Source organism: Patagioenas fasciata, chromosome W (assembly GCF_037038585.1).
Source record: "Patagioenas fasciata isolate bPatFas1 chromosome W, bPatFas1.hap1, whole genome shotgun sequence".
Lineage (NCBI taxonomy): Eukaryota > Metazoa > Chordata > Aves > Columbiformes > Columbidae > Patagioenas > Patagioenas fasciata.
Window position 1 is genome coordinate 13,183,834 of NC_092559.1, and position 22,082 is coordinate 13,205,915.

Sequence of the window (22,082 nt, forward strand, 5' to 3'; positions counted from 1 at the left end):
GGCTTTAGATGCGGAAAGAGGTCAGAAAGGTTTTGGCTCTACCGGAGCCCCTGTGGTTGCTTTCACAGAAAAACTGACTTTGGACAAACCATCTAGGGTAGTTTCCATATATGGGCCTGGAAGTGAGATTAAAAGAAAAAGAATGCTTTTAGATTCAGGCGCAGATGTGATGATTATCCCTCGCGCTGATTGGCCTCCGTGTTGGCCTTTCGAAGCAGTAAATACCATGGTAGTGGGGATAGGGGGGGCCACTCCTACTCACATCAGCACACATATGGTTAAGATAAGAGAAGAGGTCAAGGGTTAGAGGCATGGGTACGACCTTATGTTCTGAACACGACAATTGCATTATTAGGAAGAGATGTGATGTCTCAGTGGGGAATAGTCATGCAGTCACCTTTTTGATAATGGCCATTGCGGCGAGCGACACCCGGCCGAGTATGAAGCTGAGTTGGGAAACAAATGATCCTGTCTGGGTGGATCAATGGCCATTACCAAAAGAAAAGCTTGCACATTTAGAGGAGTTGGTTGAAGAGCAACTCCGTCTCGGACATTTGGTCCCTTCCACCAGCCCGTGGAATACACCTGTTTTTACTATCCAGAAGAAATCGGGGAAGTGGCATTTGTTACAGGACCTCAGGGCAATTAATGCAGTAATGAAAGATATGGGGGCACAGCAACCAGGTCTTCCTACCCCAACCATGCTTCCAAAAGATTGGGATATAACTGTCATTGATTTGAAGGATTGTTTTTTCACAATCCCATTACACCCAGAGGATTGTGAAAAGTTTGCCTTTACTGTTCCAGTGCTTAATCATCAAGCTCCCATGAAAAGATATCGTTGGGTAGTGTTACCTCAGGGAATGAAAAATTCTCTTACTATTTGCCAATGGTATGTAGATTTGACTTTAAAGTCATTTAGGCAACAACACCCTCAGATGATCATCTATCATTATATGGATGATATCCTTTTGTGCAATGAAAAGGAAATTAGTCAGGATACAATAATTCAGTTGATGAAGCAATTAGGTCAGTGGGGTCTGGTTGTGGCACCAGAAAAGGTACAGCGAACCGCACCATGGAAATATTTAGGATATGAACTAACTCAGGCCATGATTAGACCTCAGAAGCTTACTGTGAAAGCAAAGGTAGCAACCCTTCACGATGCAATGAAGTTGGTAGGGGACTTGCAGTGGATAAGAAATGTTGTGGGAATTACAAATACAGATTTGCAACCGTCGTTTAGTCTCCTTCGTGGGGGATGAGACCCCAAAGAACCACGGTGCCTTACACCAGAAGCACAAAAAGCGCTTGAGCAGATTGCAAGAAAAATTTCACAGAATACTGCTCAGCGGGTAAGATCAGAATTGCCTGTTACTCTTAATGTCTATAATACCAATAAGGAGGTGGCAGGACTTTTGGCCCAGTGGAGCATGGAAGAAAAGGATCCATTGTTAGTATTAGAATGAATATTTTTAAACAGCCAAAACCAAAAAAACATCATTCAAAGGTGGGAAGCCATTGCCCAAGTTATAGTGAAAGGACTAAGCTGATTTCTGACCTTGTCTGGATTGTATGTTGCTAAAATTGTGATCCCCATTTCTTTCAATTTGTTTGACCAGATCCTTCTCAAACATGACGATCTTGCCTTAGCTCTTGCCTGGATTTCGGTGCAGGTGGACAATCATTATCCACCACATCCCATATTTAAAACCAACCTCCCCTTGGAGCCTATGTAATTTGTTAGTGAGTGTCCATTAGATGCCATAACCATTTTCACAGATGTGAGTAGTCGTTCGCGCAAAGGAGGTTTTGTATGGTTTGAGAATGGTCAGTGGCATTCACAGATTGTTGTAGCTGAAGGATCGGTTCAAATTTTAGAGTTGCAAGTGGTGATAGCAGCATTACAAAAATGGCATAACTGCCCAATTAATCTGGTAGTAGATTCTCACAGCATATGGAGGCCCTTAATGTTCTGACAGATGAACTTAAAATCTACCAGAACCTGGGTCTGCTGCACCCACAAGATCCATTGAGGTCGGAACAGGGGTTCGCAGAACATGCTTCCTATTGTGGTATATTCTAAAAAGGACCACAAGGGCTGACCAGACGCTTGTTTTTCCTCCATCGCATTTAAGGAAACCAAAGAGAGGTTGTTTCTATGCTGTAGCTATAAATAGACAAATCTGCAAGTCCAATCGAATGCAGTCAGCCTGTAAGGTTGTCATAAATTTTTTCATCGAAGTCTCCAACCCCATTTTGGCTTTCATGTTTATTGGATATTGTTTTCCCTTACCGGATCAAAGTCCTGTTTCAGTTCTATCAGTGTAGTGTTGCCTTGTCCTGAATCCTGTCCGTTGCTCACATGCTCTTCAGCCTCCAACTCCAGAGCATCCTCTCTGTTATGTAGGGATGCTTCAGGAGATGGGGGGGTGGAGCGGGGGGAGTCTTCCTCCTACCCCGAGTACAAGCAAGTGTCCAGTCTCCTTCATCTCGTGAGTTACTTGTATCAGTCAGCTTGAGGCTGGATTCAGGCTTACCTTCCTCTCACACAGCGTTAAGGCAGGCTGTCGCTCAGCCTGGTACAGCGTACAATACCACACATCCATCTCCTGCTTGCCTTCCCAGATACCATACTGCATCTCGAGCTCCTCTTGTAACATAGTTACTTGTCCAAGGAGATCTTCCAGCTGGGCATGCTTCCAGCTATGGCATCCACTGCTGCCTTCAGGTGCTGGGGGACTTCAGGTTCTGGAGCTCCATGCAACCCAAGGTATAGACAGCTCTATCAGTCCTTGGGAGGTCTGTTTGGGGGGGGGAGGATGTCAGCATAGATCAGCTGTTGCTGGGCTAATCGGCACTGCATATAAAGTGTATTATGACTGGAATGAAATGGAAAAAAAAAAAGCAAAATATCCCAGGCCTGTGCTGTACAGCTTGAACATAAATTTCAGGCCTGTGTCAAGCTGCAAGATAAACTTAGCTCATTGTAACGGAGGAGTCTACCAGGGAAAAAAATGGAGACTAGTACCTTTTTCTCACAAGAACCTCTTGTTGCAAGAAAGAAGGCTTTTTCTCTTGCAATTCCCCCCCTTAAAGTGATTGGCTCCCCAGCTATTTCCCGACTTTCCTATCTCTAAAAGGTCCTGTTCCTTTCCCACTTGTGGAATATCTTACAGACAGTCACCTTGAGTTACTGGAACGACCTTGACCAAAATAGAATGAGAAACCAGAATGTTTTTGTACAGTAAAAGATATTTACAATGTGTTAGCCAAACTGCCAGAGCGCGTGCAAGGTTAAGTAAACCAATCGCAAGATAACTTTAAGCGCGTGAACAGCTAGCATAAGTCAATAAAAACAGAAAGTTAAACATGTGTACATCAGCTACTAGCTATAAATGTAAATGCCTTGCCAAAATAAAGGGTCTCTTGGTTCACCTGCACCAGGAGTCCATGTCGTCAATCCCTCAAATGGTAACCCCGATGTGATAGGGTTGAAGAAATGTTGAAGCGAGCGTCCGGAGGGACTCCAGTCAAACGATCATCTCAACAGTTGGACTGATATCCTTGAATAATTCCTTGCCGGGTCAGGCAAGTGTAAGCCCCTTGCTGAACCCAGGCAAGTGTAAGTCCCTGCCTAATTCAGGCAAGCGTAGTCCTTGCTAATAGAAGAAAGTGTAGTAACCTGGAGTCAGAGACGTCTCTGGCTTTGTTTGCTGTGAGTGTGTGCATGCACACACTGGATCTCCATTATTCTTATTTGCTGTACCCCAATAATTTCCTCAACTGATATCCAAACCTGTATTTTATGTTACCGGAGTGCTAACTAATTGTATAAACCCCGTTTCTAGTCGGTGGACTTGCCAGACTCTTCCGGTCAAAATAAAAGTCTGTTTTGGACCTTGTTTGCCTCCCCTAAAACTGACTTAGGGGTCCCTCCGTGACAGACCTGATTTTGAAAAACAGAAAATGGAAATGGACCTCACAGCATATGGAGGCCCTTAATGTTCTGACAGATGAACTTAAAATCTACCAGAACCTGGGTCTGCTGCACCCACAAGATCCATTGAGGGCGGAACGGGGGTTCGCAGAACATGCTTCCTATTGTGGTATATTCTAAAAAGGACCACAAGGGCTGACCAGACGCTTGTTTTTCCTCCATCGCATTTAAGGAAACCAAAGAGAGGTTGTTTCTATGCTGTAGCTATAAATAGACAAATCTGCAAGTCCAATCGAATGCAGTCAGCCTGTAAGGTTGTCATAAATTTTTTCATCGAAGTCTCCAACCCCATTTTGGCTTTCATGTTTATTGGATATTGTTTTCCCTTACCGGATCAAAGTCCTGTTTCAGTTCTATCAGTGTAGTGTTGGCTTTACCGATACTTCAGCTGCCAATACTAGTGGAAATATAACATCCAAAATTTCCTTGGAGATTTCCTGCTTGCAGCAAGCAGATCTGCAGCTTCCAAGTATCTTTTCGTGGGACATGCAACTAAACAGAATTCTCAGAAAACGTTATTTAAGCTTACAAGGACTACACTTGTCTGAATTAGGCAGGAACTTACACTTGCCTGGGTTCGGCAAGGGGCTTGCACTTGCCTGACCCAGCAAGGAATTATTCAAGGATATCAGATTCTCCAGCACCGTTCAATTCTGCGTTATCTGATGACTCGGATGAGGATGGGGGTTTGCAGCATTTTCTTCAAAAGTTAACAGGAAAAAGAGTATGTGTACATGTTGCCCCAAGATCAGATAAAAACTATGAAAGACTCAAGCAAAATTAGACCTATGCAATGTAACAGCTATAGATCATTTAGGATGGAATGATGGGGACTCGTTGAAAGGGGCAGGTATCCCAGCTCTTGGAACAGACACTAATTGACACACCACAATTACAGGCGCTATTAGTTTCTGAAATCCTGAGGCAGTCAACAGACCTTGCATATCAAGCTATGATAGATGTGTCTGAAACCAACGTAGCAGCCAAATCTTTTATAACTACTATCAGGGTCCCAGTGAGAATTACATGCAATTTATTGACCATCTTCAAGACGTCATCAATAAGCAGGTTGAAAACCTAGAAGCTAAGGAAGCACTGGTGTTGAAATTAGAAGTAGAGAATGCTAATGTTTACTTTCAACGTGTTATTTGTGAGTTTTACAGTACATATTATATGCATCTGTGTATTGCCCCTCTGAAAATCAAGCAGCTTGTCAGGAATGTGATTTAATTGTTTCACTGGTTGTTGTTAGAATTGTTTCTTTGTGGTATAAGTACACCGTAAAACTTTCTCCCCACTTTTCCCACTCGCGCTGCAAGCAGCCAGGCCAGTTATGGCAAACTGATATTACTGAATTTGCACCGTTTGGCTGACAAAAGTACATTCATGTGTCCATAGATACCTGTTCAGGACTGCTGTGGGCTACAGCTTTGACCTCAGCAAATGCAAAAGTGGTAAAGCGTCATTTATTACAAGCTTTTGCTGTCATGGGTGTTCCTACACAGATCAAAACAGATGATGGTCCCGCATACCGTTCTGATACACTTGCAACCTTCCTCGCCCAGTGGAAAGTACAACACCTGTTCGGAGTCCCTTATAATTCTACTGGCCAGGCAATTATTGAGCGTGCACACCGCACTCTGAAAAATCTTTTGTCTGTTTTGAAAAAACAAGGGGGAATTGGTGTGAGTCCAGAGGAGGTATTGATGAAGGCATTGTATGTGCTGAACTGGCTTAATCCTAAAAGTGAGATTGAAATGGAACCTGTTGTTATGCACCATATCATAAATGTCAAAGATTTTTCCGAAAATGGACCTAAGGTTAGTGTGTTTAATGTGACAACACAACAATGGGAAGGTCCTATGTCATTAATAACCTGGGGAAGGGGATATGCTTGTGTTTCTACAGGTAACCATAAAAATTCGTGGATCCCAGCAAAGTGGGTGAGACCTTGGCTAGCTAACAAAGAAGAAACCGATTGCAATGATGACAACCCTTAACCTCAGAGGTGTTATCGCTTTTAGCAATGGATGTAGCCAATGTTGAGAATACCACTTTGTAAAACAGAGCAGGAATTAATTTTTTTGTTACTGGCCAAATCTCGGAATAACCTGTTCCAATAACCTTTTAACTACAAATTAGGCAGTTGCTCTCGTGGCAGGAAAGGCTTCCACCCAGCGCGTTAGTTAGTCTATTATAACCAATAAGTATTTATATATTCCCACTTGGGACAATTCAGTATAATCCACTTGAATCCCTTCAAAAGATCTATGCTGTTTTTCTTCCCCCTGTGGGTGATTTTCTCATACTCAAATGGCCAAAAGATGAAACGTGTAACATCAGACTGCCAAATGTCATTAGCTGAGAGTCCGCGAGGGTTGACTCCAAGGGAGGGCGAGCTTGTAATCAGACCTTGACATTCCGGGCAAGAGCGCACTATGTCTATCGCTTGCTCGAGAGTGAGACCAAACATCTTTTTTAAGGCAGCAGCATTCTGATGGAAGAAATCATGTGAAGCCCTGGCAGACTGGAAACGGACTGTAGCTACAGTATAAGAATCCGCAACTGCATTACCTTCAGTTATGGGACCTGGTAAAGTTGTATGAGAGCGTATATGAGTAACAAACAGTGGGTGTTTGCAAAGCTGTAATGCAGTTTGCAATGATAAAAACATATCAAAAAGTTGCTGTTGCGAGATTTCTTTAAGTGGAGGGGATGCGCTGTAGGACCTTGACTACGTACTCAGAATCACAAACCAAATTTAGAGGTTCCTCCCTAAAAAGCTCTAAGGCATGCAAAACTGCACCAAGTTCCACTAATTGGGTTGAGCCTTCAACAATTGTAACAGAATGATGCCAATCGCTATCTTCACGCCAGACCACTACAGCTTCATGACACTTCCCTGAACCATCAACAAAAACTGTGCGAGCATTTGGGATAGGACCGAATACAAGTACGGTCTCTGGTCTGATATCAAAGACACACAGATTTTGAAGCAGTTTACATTTAGGCATGCCAAAACCTATGCTGTTAAGAAAATCTGCTAGCGCAATTTGCAAGGACAGAGATTGTGAATAAAAACAATCAAAATCTGCTTTCGCAAAAGGTACATATATGACAGATGGATCACGGCCTACTAAAGCCTGAATCCATTCTCTGCCTTTTTTGATCAGAGTAACAATCAATTCCAGGGGCTCAGTAATAGTTTTAGGAAAAGAATTGGGCAAAAAAATCCATTCCAAGTATATCAGTCTGTTTGCATTCTCATCATACTGTCCCACAATAGCCACAGGTTGTTTCTATGTTGTAGCTATAAATAGACAAATCTGCAAGTCCAATCGAATGCAGTCAGCCTGTAAGGTTGTCATAAATTTATTCCTCAAAGTTTCCAACTCCATTTTGGCTGCCATATTTATTGGATATTGTTTTCCCTTACCGGATCGAAGTCCTGTTTCAGTTCTATCAGTGTAGTATTTGCTTTATCGAAACATTGGCTGTTAATACTAGTGGAAATACAGCATTTGAAATTTCCTTGGAGATTTCTCACTTGCAGCAAGCAGATCTGCACCATCCAAGCAGCTTCTTGTAGGCCATGCAACTAAACAGAATTCTCAGAAAACGTTATTTGAGCTTGCAATTTACTTAACAAATCCTGACCCAAGAGAGGTATAGGACTTTCTGGCAACTACAAGAATTCATGTATTAAAACTTTGTTCCAAATTTGGCATTCTATTGGTCTCAAAAAACAGCCTTTCTTTCGTTCTCTCCCATGACCTCAAAAACTAGCATGGTGAATTTACTAAGAAGTCTCTTACAACCAGTTACCACAGAATAAGTCTATTAAAAAATTTTTTTTGTTTAATTTCTGAGCTTCATTAGAACTATGGACCCATTGGTAATGCCTTTAAATTTCAACCCTCAGACTCCTTCATGCAGTATTACAGTTCTCTAGCAGTAACATTGCTTAGGGGAGGGGCGCGGGGGGGAATAAAACCTCCCTCTCGCCCCCATCTGGGATTGGCAGGATCTCCAGCCCAGCATGAAAACAAATCAGTTCCAACTCCACATCAAACCAACCTGGCTGCACTCCACACCCAAATCAGTACCAGTCTGACCCAGAGAAGCACTGAGCACTCTGACCTCCCCAAAGCTGACCAGTGTGAAAAGAATGACTTCAGTAGGGAGGTAAAATTATGAGCTCTTTCCCCATATGTGCCAAAACCTAGGAAACAAGACAGAAGCAAAAAGAAACATCACCAACAACCCCTGATTCAAAGCCAAGAAGCAACACAGTGCCACAATAAGGATGGATGACAATACTCCAGAGAGAGAAGAAAGACAGAGCGGGGGGGAGTAAAGCCTCCCTTTCTCCGCTTAGCAGCGGGCAAACAGGTTTTTCCTTTTTTTTTTCTTCTTTCTCTTCTTGCTGCAGTTCAGATATAGTCATGGCCACGCAGCTGGCGTAATCGCTGGTACGAAGTGGGAGGCTCTGGCAAACTCCTCGGTTACAATGAGCTGAGTTTTATACACGATTCCAATTAGCTCAACAGTTGTTACATTCCTCAGCCCCATTTACCTTTCACAATTTAAAGATGTCAAAATACAGTATATTAAACATCAATCCATTATTCCATTTTCCTAGATCCAAATCAGTTCACATTCCAGCAACTTTTAAATACAACTTCATACAATACCAAGTTCACATCCATCATAGCATTTAGGTGTTTGTTTCTTTTTTTTGTTTCTTTTTTTTTTTTCTTTTTTTTTTTTTTTGCAAAGCAGAGTTTAATAATTTAAATTCTTTTCTGGTCTCAAAATTATTAGCTAACAATATAAGCAATTACTCTAATGCGCAAGGATGCATCCTAAGGGGGAGCAAGGTAGAATTTTAGCAGTGAAATTTTAGCAGTGGAACCGGTTCCCATTTTGTAATTATTTCCCCAAACAAAATTGTCATGGTACCAAATACAAATATGCAAATTAAAATACTGAACTCAGATATGAAAACCAAATACCAAGTTCAAATATGCAGATGGATCACAGTTACACTAATTTAAGACAATCTCTCAATTTTTGCATTGCACCTTTGAACTGCTTACTGCTCAGCCAGGCAGAGGTACCGCTGGGTCTCCCTGACAAAACAGGTCAGTGTGTGCTGGAGCCCAACCGGCACCCGCCCCCCCGCCACCGCAGCAAGCTGGACCGGGCAAGGTTTTTATCAGTGTCTCATCTGGTGTGCTACAACTGTTATCCCAAAACCAGGATTCTTTACTTGATGTGCATACAAAAGAGCCAAATCCAGCACATCGAGATGTGACACAGCCCATCACAGAGTTGCGCAAGTCTGGATACCGAAATAAAGCTAGCGTGCTAGAAAGAAAAATAACAGCTACTACACACAAAATTTTACCATCGCATTCATGCAGTAAAGAACTAAATTACTCATGATCTTCTGTATTATCACAAAATGCACATTTTGAGTCAACGGATTCTCATGATTTAACAGACTGTGAACTTATCGTACCATATAACAAAGGCCTACCAAAATTGCAACATGCTTAAACAGATACCCACAAAGAAAACAGGTTAATAAGGAAAGCATCTTGCAGACTTTAACAAGTTTTCTGACCTGTGTGTTATCAGTTAATTCTCTCTCAGCTTGTTGAAGTTCAAATCGCCCCGCCTGTAAAACTGTCTGAAAAGATTTAATGATTTCTTGTCCGAGTGCTTTCTTATGTTTTAAAACACCTCCCAATGCTGATTTTTTAGGAACACAACTGAAAACAATCATTCCTGACCCCATCTTGCAAGTAAAAACTTTGAGGGGTGGGGGGGGGGGGGAAGCACAGGGCTGCTTGCAGCGTGAGTGGGAAAAGCGGGGAGAAGGTTTCACGGTGCACTTAAGAACAACTAGTAAAACAATTAACTCACATTCCTGACAAGTTGCTTGATTTTCAGAGAGACAGTACACAGGAGCACATAATATGTACTGTAAAACCCGCAAATAACATGCTGATAGCAAACGTTAGCATTCTCTACTGCTAATTTCAACACCAGTGCTTCCTTAACTTCCAAGTTTTCAACCTCCTTATTGATGGCCTCTTGAAGGTGGTCAATAAATTGCATGTAATTCTCATTGGGACCCTGATTAATAGTTGCAAATGATTTGGCTGCTTTGTTGGTTTCAGGCACCTCTCTCATAGCTTGATATTGCTGACTGTTGGATTCACTCGCTAATAGTTGATCTGATCTTTCACACAGTTCTTTTGCCCAATTCTTATCCGGCGACTCCTTCTGCTCTCTCATGGAAGTTGGAGGGTTAAAAGGTGGTAAAAGCAGATACAAATTGATAAAAGGGCTTGTTTACAACTTTAGCATTCTCAGCTTTCACAGGTTCTTTGGGCAAGTTGTCTGATTCCAATCCTTTTGACTTGCTGTTCTCATCAGGGTTTGCTAATAGTGTAGGAGGACACCCGCTCGGCATTTTTCCTCCCCCCACCCCGGACTGCTGAGGTATCGGGGGTGCCAAAAGCACAGCAGGGGATGGAGTAGAGAAGGTATCAAAGACAGGAACCGGGTAAGCTTCACAATTATTTTTAGAGTTCTTATCAAGCTGCAATGCTGCAAAAATTCTGGTAACCGCAGCCCGTTCAGCCTTAAATTCTTTTAAGGTGGAAATTATAAGCTTCCATGTAGTCGCTAATGATTTAGCTTCTTTATCTCCATTGCTAACCTTATCCCATAATTTCTGCCCTATATCATCCCAAAGTTCAATTTTAAAAACCTTCTCAGCTTCTGTCGGGTAGCCGTTAGTTCTACACCGAACCAACAGTCTACGTATGTTACTTTCTTCATATTTAAGTCCTCTCATAGAGAGAATATGCAGGAGGAGTTTAACTATGACTTCTTCCTCAGAGGATATATTTTGCCCCATAGCTTCACTCTTCCCTCCTCCTGCTCCCAGCTGCTCACCTTTTCCGGGGACTTCTTCAACAAATTTATCTGCGGAATGTCCGTACGCCTCCGCCCGGTTCTCAGTCCAGCTGATCCGCCTCCGGCTGGGCCGCTCCAGGCTTTTCCCCGATCTTAGTGAGACGCCGTTTGGAGTATCACGTCGGGGTCACCATTTGTTGGAGCGATAAAGGACTCAGCATTCCGATTCAATGTGAATCACGCAAAGCCATTTATTACAGAAACAAGCCTCCTTATATACGCAACTATTCTCTAATCATGCATCCACGCTCCCAGCATGGATTCGCTAAATGAGTATCATGGGCAGTCCACACGCTGGAGCCCCACCGATGATAGGTCCGATGACTCACGCCATGCTGAGGCCCTGTTAATGAAGAAACGCCCCTCTCTCTTTCTCACAGCAGATTCTGTTCTCAGCTTCTCAAAGTGGCCTTGAGATTCCTTTGGGCCTGACTAATTCAACAACATATCTCCATCTAACCAAACCCCTCCACATTTAGTTTTCTTTCCCATTCCTCCAACAAACACACAAATTCAATGCGAATCAGAGTTTAACAACCTCACTTCTTTTCTGGTCTCAACTTTATTAAATAGCAATAAGAGCAATTACTCTAATGTATAAGGATGCATCCTAAGAGGGGAGCAAGGTGGTATTTTAGTAGCGGAATCGGTTCCCATTTTATAATTATCTCCCCAAACAAAATTCTTTTGGTACCGAATATAAATATGCAAATTAAAATGCTGAACTCAGATATGAAAACCAAATACCAAGGTCAAATATGCAGATAGATCACAGTTACACATATTCAAGACAATATCTCAGTTTTTGCATTGCACCTTTGAACTGCTTACTGCTCAGCCAGGTAGAGGTGCCTCTGGGTCTCCCTGACAAAACAGGTCAGTGCGCGCTGGAGCCCAGTCGGCACCCGCCCCCCCACCACCGCAACAAGCTGGACTGGGCAAGGCTTTTATTAGTGTCTCACCTGGTGTGCTACAACTGTTATTCCAAAACCAGGATTCTTTACTTGGTGTGCATACAAAAGAGCCAAATCCAGCACATTGAGATGAGACACAGCCTATCACAGAGTTGCACAAGTCTGGATACTGGAATAAAGCTAGCATGCTAGAAAGAAAAGTAACAGCTGTCACACACAAAATATTATCATCACATTCACGCAGTAAAGAGCTCACGGTCTTCTGTATAATCACAAAATCTTCTGTATAATCACAAAATGTACATATTCAGTCAATGGATTCTCATGATTTAGCAGTCTGTGAACTTACTGTACCATGTAACAGGCACTTATTTAAACTGTAATGTGCTTAAACAGATACCTACAAAGAAAACAGGTTAATAAGGAACAGTATCTCGCAGAGTTCAGCAAGTTTTCTACAAATTAGGCGGTTGCTCTCATGGCAGGAAAGGCTTCCACCCAGTGCGTTAGTTAGTCTATTATAACCAATAAGTATTTATATATTCCCACTTTGGGCAATTCAGTATAATCCACTTGAATCCTTTCAAAAGATCTATGCTGTTTTTCTTCCCCCTGCGGGTGATTTTCTCATACTTACTTTATTTACTTTTTGACAAGTCAAGCACCCATACGTAATTTGTTTAGCTATTTCAAATATCCCAAAACATCCAAAACACTTCAAAAACTGATCACAGAGAGCTCTGTTTCCCCAATGAGTTTTCTGATGTAGTAAATTTAGAATTCCCCTAACTTAATTTTTGGGGACCATCTCTCTACTATCTGGTAAAAAAAAAAACCATCCCCCATTCTTGAATTCTGCACCTATATTCTCTAATTTTGCTTTTTCTTTTATAGTGAACTTTTTCTCTGCCTTTTTGTTTGTTTGTCTCTTAGAGGTTGTAGGACAATAGGTTTTAAAGATAACATTGCTGCCTGTTTAGCTTCATGATTCACCAAGTTGTTTCCTCTAATTTTAAACCTGGTTCCTCTCTGATGTCCTTTTACATGGACTACTGCTACTGCTGATGATCCTCTAAGGACCTATAAAACTCTAACCACTAGTTCTTGATGTACTAATTCCTTTCCTTGGGTATTTATTAACCCTCTCTCTTTCCAAATTTTCCCAAATGTGTGAACTACTATGTAAGCATACTTTGAATCAATATATATGGTTGATTTTAACTTTGTCCTGCGGTGTTAACACATAAAGTTTTACTTTTAATGTTCCCTGTTCAATTTCTATAGTCATGCCTGATGCCACAATTAAATCTCTCCCCAATAGATTATTTTCAGCCTCTGGGTAAATTCTTTTTTCAGATTCAATTTCCACATTATCCAGTATGGGAACTTTAAAGGGTTCTCCCTTTGCTTCCACTACGAGGGCAGGTTTTTTTTTTTTGTTTTTTTTTTTTTGTTTTTTTTTTTCTTTCTTTTGACTCTCCCTTACTGCGGCTACTAAGATTTTTTCCTTTGCTCTTTGTTTCTCCTCATCTCTTCGAGTTTTTCTAGTTTCTTTCTTATATCTCCTCAGGATTTTGCTACAAACTGGGGGGTCCACTCCCGAGTACGTTTATCCTTTTTCTCAAATACATATATTCCTACAGTTCTCAAACTTCCTTTCCAGCATGAAACATAATCACTCTCTTCTTGACTAAAAGACTCCTTTCTGTTTACATATAAATTTAAAGCTTGACACATCCAATCGTCAAATTATCCAAAAATGGGCCAAAATAAATGCTCTGGCCTAATTTCTTCTTTGGCCCATTCAACCATACAATATTGGATCATCTTTTCTTTACTTTTTTCCCTTGTACTTTCCTCATCTTTCCAGAATTCTAACATCATCCCCAGGGGACTGTCTGGGGGCATACCTGGAAGGTCGCTCCCTCTCGACCTCTTGGGACCACCCTTTCTAGGGTCCTGAAGACCTGGGATTCTCCAGGACTCTAACATCATCCCCAGGGGACTGTCTGGGGGTATACCTGGAAGGTCGCTCCCTCTTGACCTCTTGGGATTTAGTCCCGCTTGGGATCTCTCTGGAGATCCCGTAAACTTCTCTTGGGATCCCTCTAGGGGATCCCAGAAAGGAGAACTTAAGGATTTACTCTTTCCCTGGCCCATCCCAAATGGTGCTCTTTCACTCCTTTGTCCTTTCGCTTCGTCCCTTCGGTGGCCAAGCCCCTCGCGGGGTGTTGGAACCGCACCTAGAAGGACTCCGCACTCGCTTCATAACTGCATTAATGTCTCACACATTCAGCACCATTTAGACCACCCAACCCGGCAGTGCTTACAGTCCGCTGTTTCTGCCGGGGTCTTCGTGCACCTTGAATTACGGGTGTACTGCTGTAATTCGGAGGGAGGGAGCTCAATTCTTTTGCTTATGCTTTAATTTTGAATAACGTTGGTAGCTCTTCGCACACCCGAGTCCAAGAGCCACTATTAAAGTGAGGCGCCCCCCTTGAACCTGGGGTAACACAGAGCTATCCAAGGTTGTCACATCGAGGTCACCAGTTGAAATAACTCACGCTTTTTCCTCATGAATAACAACGTTTAATACAACTCATTAAAAACGTGTTCATTAAAGCATAAGCAAAACAGCACTGGGTGCATGGGGAGTCTGCGCTCTGCCAACATGCATGCCTTAGGTTTCTGATGAACTCTTTTTATTGCCTCGGCTAGTCCTTCTTGCACTCAGACTCCGTGGTTGGTTGTCACTAGGGGTCTTCTCTCTTTCTCATTGGTGGCTGAAGAGTTCCTTCTTCCTCAGTGTCCCCCCTCACAACAGTTTGCCCAACGACCAACTGTAACAATCTTTCCAAATTAAACAGGTGCCATGCCTTATTTGGTCAACAAGAGTCATTTCTGCAGCTTAGCAGAATTTTCCACTTAGCACAAATCATTATCATATTTTTCACAACCGTAATGAGTTGGTTCCACATAGGAGAAATGCGTCGATTAGGAACGACACGTACCAGGACGCAGACAGAAATTCACGCAGAGGCAGAGATCTTGTTCAGGAAGGAGCGCAGAGCCTGGCCAAGCAGAGAGCTGACCTAGGCCTAGGCTGCCTTCTTTATTCACCATTGACAATTTATAGGATTTACAGGTACAGGCCTGGACTAAGATGTTTACAAAAAGGTGCTTTTCCACTAATTGTTATTAAGAACACACTAAACTCATGTGATGTTTGTCTCACTTGTTGTTCCACTCATTCACAGACCCGGCCCAAGGACATTCACACATCCCATGCACTTGGGGGCGGTTATCTGGCCCGAGATACCATTGTCACGAGTCTGGGCTATAACTTTTTACAATTACGAGAAACGTACTTCAAAGTAATCTGTCCAAGGCCCTTTATATGCTATTATGTTAGTATTATGTCTTCGACTGTCCAGATGGTCATGTTAGTATTGATCTTCCTTTATCATCCAGATGACTGGAACCGCACATCTTGCTTTCCCACATTTTACTTTCCAACAGAGAAATGCAGGGCTTGATGTGCCTCATAATAGTATTATAGAGATTTCACAGCTCTGATGTGCTAGGCTTTGGTTCTGAAGCCCAAAACTGGATTATTAAAGCAAAGAATTACAGCTTTTCTTATTTTTCTTATTATTTTTTCTGCGATTATGCTTTCATTCCATACTTGAGCTCCCCCTGTACCATGGAAAATGAGTGGCCGCTGATCTTCCACTTTGCTAAATTATTTGCTGATTGAGTTAAGCCATTTGTCTCCTGCCTCTGCGTGGACCGCATTGAATAGAAAAGCTGCTTAAGAAACAATCAACCCAAATGAAAACATAGTGGAGGTTGCTAATCTGAAGGACTGGCCCATTTCCTTGCCCCCATTGTCTTGCATGCTGAATCCCACTTCTAGAGGGGACTCTGTAAATGTGTTTTATTATGCATATAGAAAGTATTAATGTCACATAAGAAAAATCAACGTTTGGGCTATCTGGTAATCTGCTGCTGTACAAGTCCAGTGCGGCATATTGATTTGCTTAAGCTATTACCTTTCTCTGAAGCCAATTACATTTTAACTGTTTACTCTTCCTCCAGTGCCTTGCGTTCCATGGTCTTTCACCCCAAGCTTGGACACTTTTTCTAGCCATGCCTAAGGAACCAATTATCAGGTTATCTGAAGCAGAAGATTCTGGTGACTCTGTAAGTACTGTGGAAGCTTTTTGTATGCTAAACTGTACCTGTAAATAGTTCCTAATTTATTAGACTCTTTCCTATCCCCTCTTTTCTTCTTGATAGGGCACAACAGGCTATTTTGGGTTTTCTGACGCTATAGTTTCTTGCCTCTAGCTTGCAATGCAATTGAGCTTTTTGACTAAAAGCAGTGATATAAAGCAATGCTCACCTCTGAGTATGTACTTCTGGTGCAAAATGCAGCGTTGTTTCGGAGCGCAGTCTGATGCCTTTTGTCATGGTTTATAGAGTAAGAGTACTACTACTAGTAGTACTTTTTCTAATACGGAGAAAATGGCTTGGGGTCTTTGGTAGGTCAGGGGTGAGGAAGGGCAAAACTGGCTGAGAGGTGCTGGATGTTTTTTTTTTAGCTATGAAAGTCAAGTTCAAAGACTCTGTAAACCCATGCAAAAGGCAGCCTAAAGTTTATTTTGCACCAGAATTGCTTATGTTGCCTGAAGTTATAATGGGGGCTTTAACCCAGAGACAAACTTAGCTTTTGTGACTGTTATGCAGCCTGCTAGTGTCTAGCCTGAAGAAAATGGCATAGCTCTGTTTTTCCCCCACAGTGGTGTGCATAATCGGTCTTTGTAGCTTTGCTTGGAAAATGTCAGTTGCAGGTGGGTGGACAGACAGTAATTTGAAGCGCAATGGTTGAATTGGTAGGAATGGGCTAACTGGTTTCTCTGTGTGGTTATCTGTTCTCATTCCTTCCCTTCGTGCCCTTTCTCCTCTTTGCGTGTGGCTTTTTATTTTATTTATTTATGGTTCTGTACTTCCTTCTCCAGCTTCTTAGGCATTTAATGATTGTGGGCAAGAAGCGTGCTGCTCACCTGGGCCTGACCAATGGATTCCGGATGGTTGTGGATGAAGGGCCTGAGTGTGGGCAGTCTGTCTGTCGCGTACATCTACCTATTCTAGGTGGTTGTGAGTTGGGCTGGCCGCCTGGCTAAGATTTTTGCACCGCGGGAGTTGCTGCATGTGTACGAGTGGCCACTGAATGGATTTTGTTTGTTGCCCGTCAATCTCGACACAGTTGATGTCTGATTTTGTGTGATGTGTGTCTGTGGAAAGTACTAAAAGCTTTGAGCAGCGGTTGCACAATAAAGATTTAGCATGGGGATATCATCTCTGTCTTGTGCGTTTTTACTGAGGGAAATAGTTGTATGAGTTAAAATGGTGTCTCCCCTGAGCTTAAGTATGTGGAACATTTCAGTCCGTTAACAGTGTTCTATAGATAGATAATGATTTGCCCAGTCATTTGAAACGTGATGCTGGAACTGCTTAGCAATAGTCTCCTGCATCTTGTAGGAAGCAAACTCTTTGCTTTTTGGAAGTAGTATGCAAATGTACTTGAAGCCAGCTGTCATGGTTTAAATCAAGCTAGCAATATAACCACCATAGCTGCTCGCTCACTTCCCCCCATCCTGCATGCGTGAGAGAATCAAAAGGGAAGGGAGAAACTTGGATTGAGATAAACAAACACAGTTTAATAAAATAACACCAATGTACTAATAGTCATATATAGAAAATGGAAAATAGAATCTAAAATAAAAGAGAGAGAGAAGAGAGAAAAAGACTGTAAGGTCCAGAGGCCTGTGCAAAATGGCAGGATGGCCAGAGGCCAAAATAAAGTCCTGAACAGAACTCTCCCAAACGGGTCTCTGGCCCGGCTCTGACAAAGAGCTAGCTGCAAGATCTTGACTCTCCTTAAGTATGAAGCATGATGCTAATGGCGTGGAATATTCTTATTGATCAGTCTGGATGTCGGTCATGGTCTGCCCCATCTATGCCCCCCTTACTAGCTGCCTCATGCCTGTGGGCAGAGCACTCGGAACTGTTCTTGGCTCTCGGACCAGAGCAATTAAAACCATTTACTCTGTCCCAGGCTGTTATCTTCTTGTTCTCCAATTAAATCTAAATGATGACCGTGCTAGCTATGAAAAAAAATTCTAACTGCATGAAAAAATTAACTCACTTTCAGTCAAACCAGCACACCAGTGTAGGCTGCTGCTAAAACGGTAGAAAATACCATATGTGACGCTACAGGTGTGCCATACAAGGGTGGTTTCGGCACAGTGCAATGTGTTGGAAGCATCCAACTCCTGTTGGAGTGCTTTATCAATGGCTGTGTTTTATGGCCTCTCAGTCAGCGACGTGCAACAAGCACAGCAACGGCTACAGAGAAACTGCCAGATATTTTAACGTGGTGAAACGAAGAGCGCAGCAGTGGCTATGTTAAGAGCTGAGCCTAGGCATGGATTGAGGAGATGAGGAGGGAATCCTGTAGCCGGGCAAAACTGTGGTCATGCTGAGAGAATTGCTGTGAACCAGCTGATCTTGTGAGAGGGGCTGATGCAGAGGGGGCATTGCCAGGAGCAACCAAGGAAGATTCAAATGGCCTCCTAGGGAGCGTAGCAAACAAGGCCAGCAAACAGGGGTGAGGCAGTTAGTGTGGCAGTTTGCGCTGAAGGGTGAGTGGGTAGGGTGAGGAAGCTTTGCTGGCTCAAGTGATTACCTCAATTGGTTTTCGTCACCCTCGCAGAAGGAGCCAACTATGGTACCCACTCGGGGCAAAGGTAAGTACTCTGCACTCAACAACATAGAGGTAACAACCCAGACAGAGCTGCCATGGGAACATGCAGCCACCCAGACCTCAGTCTGCAGAGTATGCCAGAGCCTTTCACTGGTATAGAGTGGCAGTAGAGAAAACATTTGTGTGAGGTGTGAGAAGTTGGATGACCTCCTCAGCCTGGTAGTAGAACTGAAAGAGGAGTTAGAAAGGTCGAGAAGTATCAGGGAGCTGGTAAAGGAAATCGACCTGTGGGATCAAGCTTTGGTCACCCACAGACAGATAAGACCACCAGCAAGAAATGAAGATCAAGGGATTCCTGTATCCTCCCCTTGCCTGACTGAAAAAATCAGGGCAAGGGAAAGGGATGAATGGAATAAAGTCCACACTTGGGTTGGCAGGAGAAACACCCCCTTACCCACCCCACCCTCCCGGGTGCCTCCGTTCAACAGGCATGAGGCTCTGGATGTGGAATGCAGTGACACGAGGGATAGGGGGCAATGGCAGCGTGTTCCTGCTCGGCGTAGAAGGAGGAGGGTCCCTTTTGTGACCACCCCACCTTCCCAGGTTCCCTCGCAAAACAGGTATGAGGCCTTGCAAGTGGAACCAAGCAACAACATTGAGGGAGGCGGTTCCGCTAAGTTGGAAGTGCCGCAGAGGATAAGTCATTCTGTGCCCTCCATCAAAACAGCTCCCACAAAGGAAAAAAGGTGGGTTGTGTTCGTGGGAGACTCCCTTCTAAAGGGAACAGAAGGCCCTATATGCAGGCTAGACCCACTTCTTCGGGAAGTCTGATGCCTCCCTGGGGCCAGCGTTAAAGACATAAAAAGTAAACTTCCTGCCCATGTTAGGCTCTCAGACTATTATCCCCTAATAATTTTTCAGGTAGGCAATGATGTAAGTGAAAAGGGAAAACGAAAGGCAATCAAGAGAGACTTCAGGATCTTGGGATGACTGATCAAAGGGTCAGGAGCACAAGTAGTGTCCCCTCTGTCCCCACAGTTGCAGGGTTTCAGGAGGAAAGATGCAGGAAGACCGCCAGATCAGTACCTGGCTGTGGGACTGGTGTCACTGGCAGAATTTTTTGGTTTTGATCATGGGCTGGGTTACACGGCACCTGGTCTGCTAGCAAGAAATATGACACACCTGTCTCAAAAAGGGAAAAGGATCCTGGGGCAGGAGTTAGCAGGACTCATTGAGAGGACTTTAAACTAGATTTGAAGCGGGGAGGGGAGGAAACCAGATGTGGCAGAAGCATACCCAAGGGCGGCATGCCAGCATTTGAGGGAAGGGGTGCTAGCGAGGCCCTTCAGACTGCCATCCCAGTGGAGGTAGGGAATGGAGAGCCACGCAGTAGGATAAACACAAGGGTTAATGATCTGTCAGAAATCGTGGAAGCACTTGAGGATGGCCACCAAGGAATTTAGGGCTTCTCACCAGAAAAAGGTGGCGGGATTAATGGCCCAGCTGAAGTGCATCTGTATGAATGCACACAGCATGGGCAACAAACAGGAGGGGTGGGAAGCCATTGTGAGGCAGAAAAGCTATGATATAGTAGCCATCTCAGAAACATGGTGGGATGATTCTGACAACTGGAGTGCTGCATTAGATGGTTATAAAATCTTCAGAAGAGATAGGCAAGGAAGGAGAGGAGGTGGGGTAGCCATGTATGTCAGGGGGTGTTATGATAGTCTGGAGCATGATGAGGGTGATGATAGGGTTGAGTGTCTATGGGTGAGAATCAAGGGGAAGAGCAACAAGGCAGATATCCTGGTAGGAGTCTGTTACAGACCACCCAACCAGGATGAAGAGGCAGATGAAATATTTTGCAGGCAGCTGGGAGAAGTCTCCCAATCGCTAGCCCTTGTTTTTGTGGGGGACTTAAACCTACCGAATGTCTGCTGGAAATAAAACACAGCAGAGAGGAAGTAGTCTAGGAGGCTCCTGGAGTGTATGGAGGACAACTCCTTGACACAGCTGGTCAGCGAACCTACTGGGGAAGGTACCCCGCTGGATCTGTTGTTTGTAAATAGAGAAGGACTTGTGGGCAATGTGTTGGTTGGAGGTCACCTTGGGCATAGTGATCATGAAACGATTGAGTTTTCTGTTCTTGGAGAAGTAAGGAGGGTGGTCAGCAGAACTGCTACTTTGGACTTCCGAAGGGGAGACTTTGATCTGTTTAGGAGGCTGGTTGGCAGAGTCCCTTGGGAGGCAGTCCTGAAGGACAAAGGAGTCCAGGAAGGCTGGTCTCTCTTCAATAAGGTAATCTTAGAGGCACAGGAGCAGGCTGTCCCCATGTGCCCAAAAGCGAGCTGGCGGGGAAGAAGGCTGGCCTGGCTGAATAGAGAGCTGTGTCTGGAACTTAGGAATAAAAAGAAAATTTATAACCTTTGGAAGGAGGGGCAGGTGACTCAAGAGGAATACAAGAACTCTGTGAGGTTATGCAGGGAGAAAATTAGAAGGACCAAAGCCCAACTAGAACTTAATCCCAGCCACTGTTGTAAAAGGCAACAAGAAATGTTTCTATAAATATATCAGCAACAAAAGAAAGGCTAAGGAGAATCTCCATCTCCTGATGGATGTGAGGGGAAACAGTGACAGAAGATGAGGGAAAGGCTGATGTACTAAATATCTTCTTTGCCTTAGTCTTTAATAGTAAGACCAGTTGTGCTCCAGGTACCCAGCCCCCTGAGCCAGAAGACAGGGATGGGGAGCAGAATGAAGCCCCAATACTCCAAAGGGAAATGCTTAGCAACCTGCTACACCATTTGGACACCCAAAAGTCTATGGGGCCGGATGGGATACACCCAAGGGTGCTGAGGGAACTGGCGGAGGTTATCACTAAGCCACTTTCCATTATCTATCAGCAATGTTGGCTAACTGGGGAGGTCCCAGTTTACTGGAAGTTGGCAAACATGATGCCCATCTACAAGAAGGGCCGAAAGGAAGATCCAGGGAATTACAGGCCTGCCAGTCTGACCTCAGTGCCGGGGAAGGTCAGGGAGCAGATCATCCTAAATGCCATCACACAGCACATACGAGACAACCAAGCGATCAGTCCCAGTCAGCATGGGTTTATGAAAGGCAGGCAACCTGATCTCCTTCTATGACAAGGTGACCCACCTTGTAGATGAGGGAAAGGCTGTGGATATTGTGTACTTAGACTTCAGTAAGGCCTTTGACACTGTATCCCACGGCATTCTCCTGGAGAAGCTGACAGCTCATGGCCTGGATGGGTGTACTCTTTGATGGATAAAGAACTTGCTGGATGGCTGGGCCCAAAGAGTTGTGAATGGAGCCAAATCCAGTTGGCAGCCGGTCATGAGTGGTGTTCCTCAGGGCTCAGTATTGGGGCCAGTTCTGTTTAATA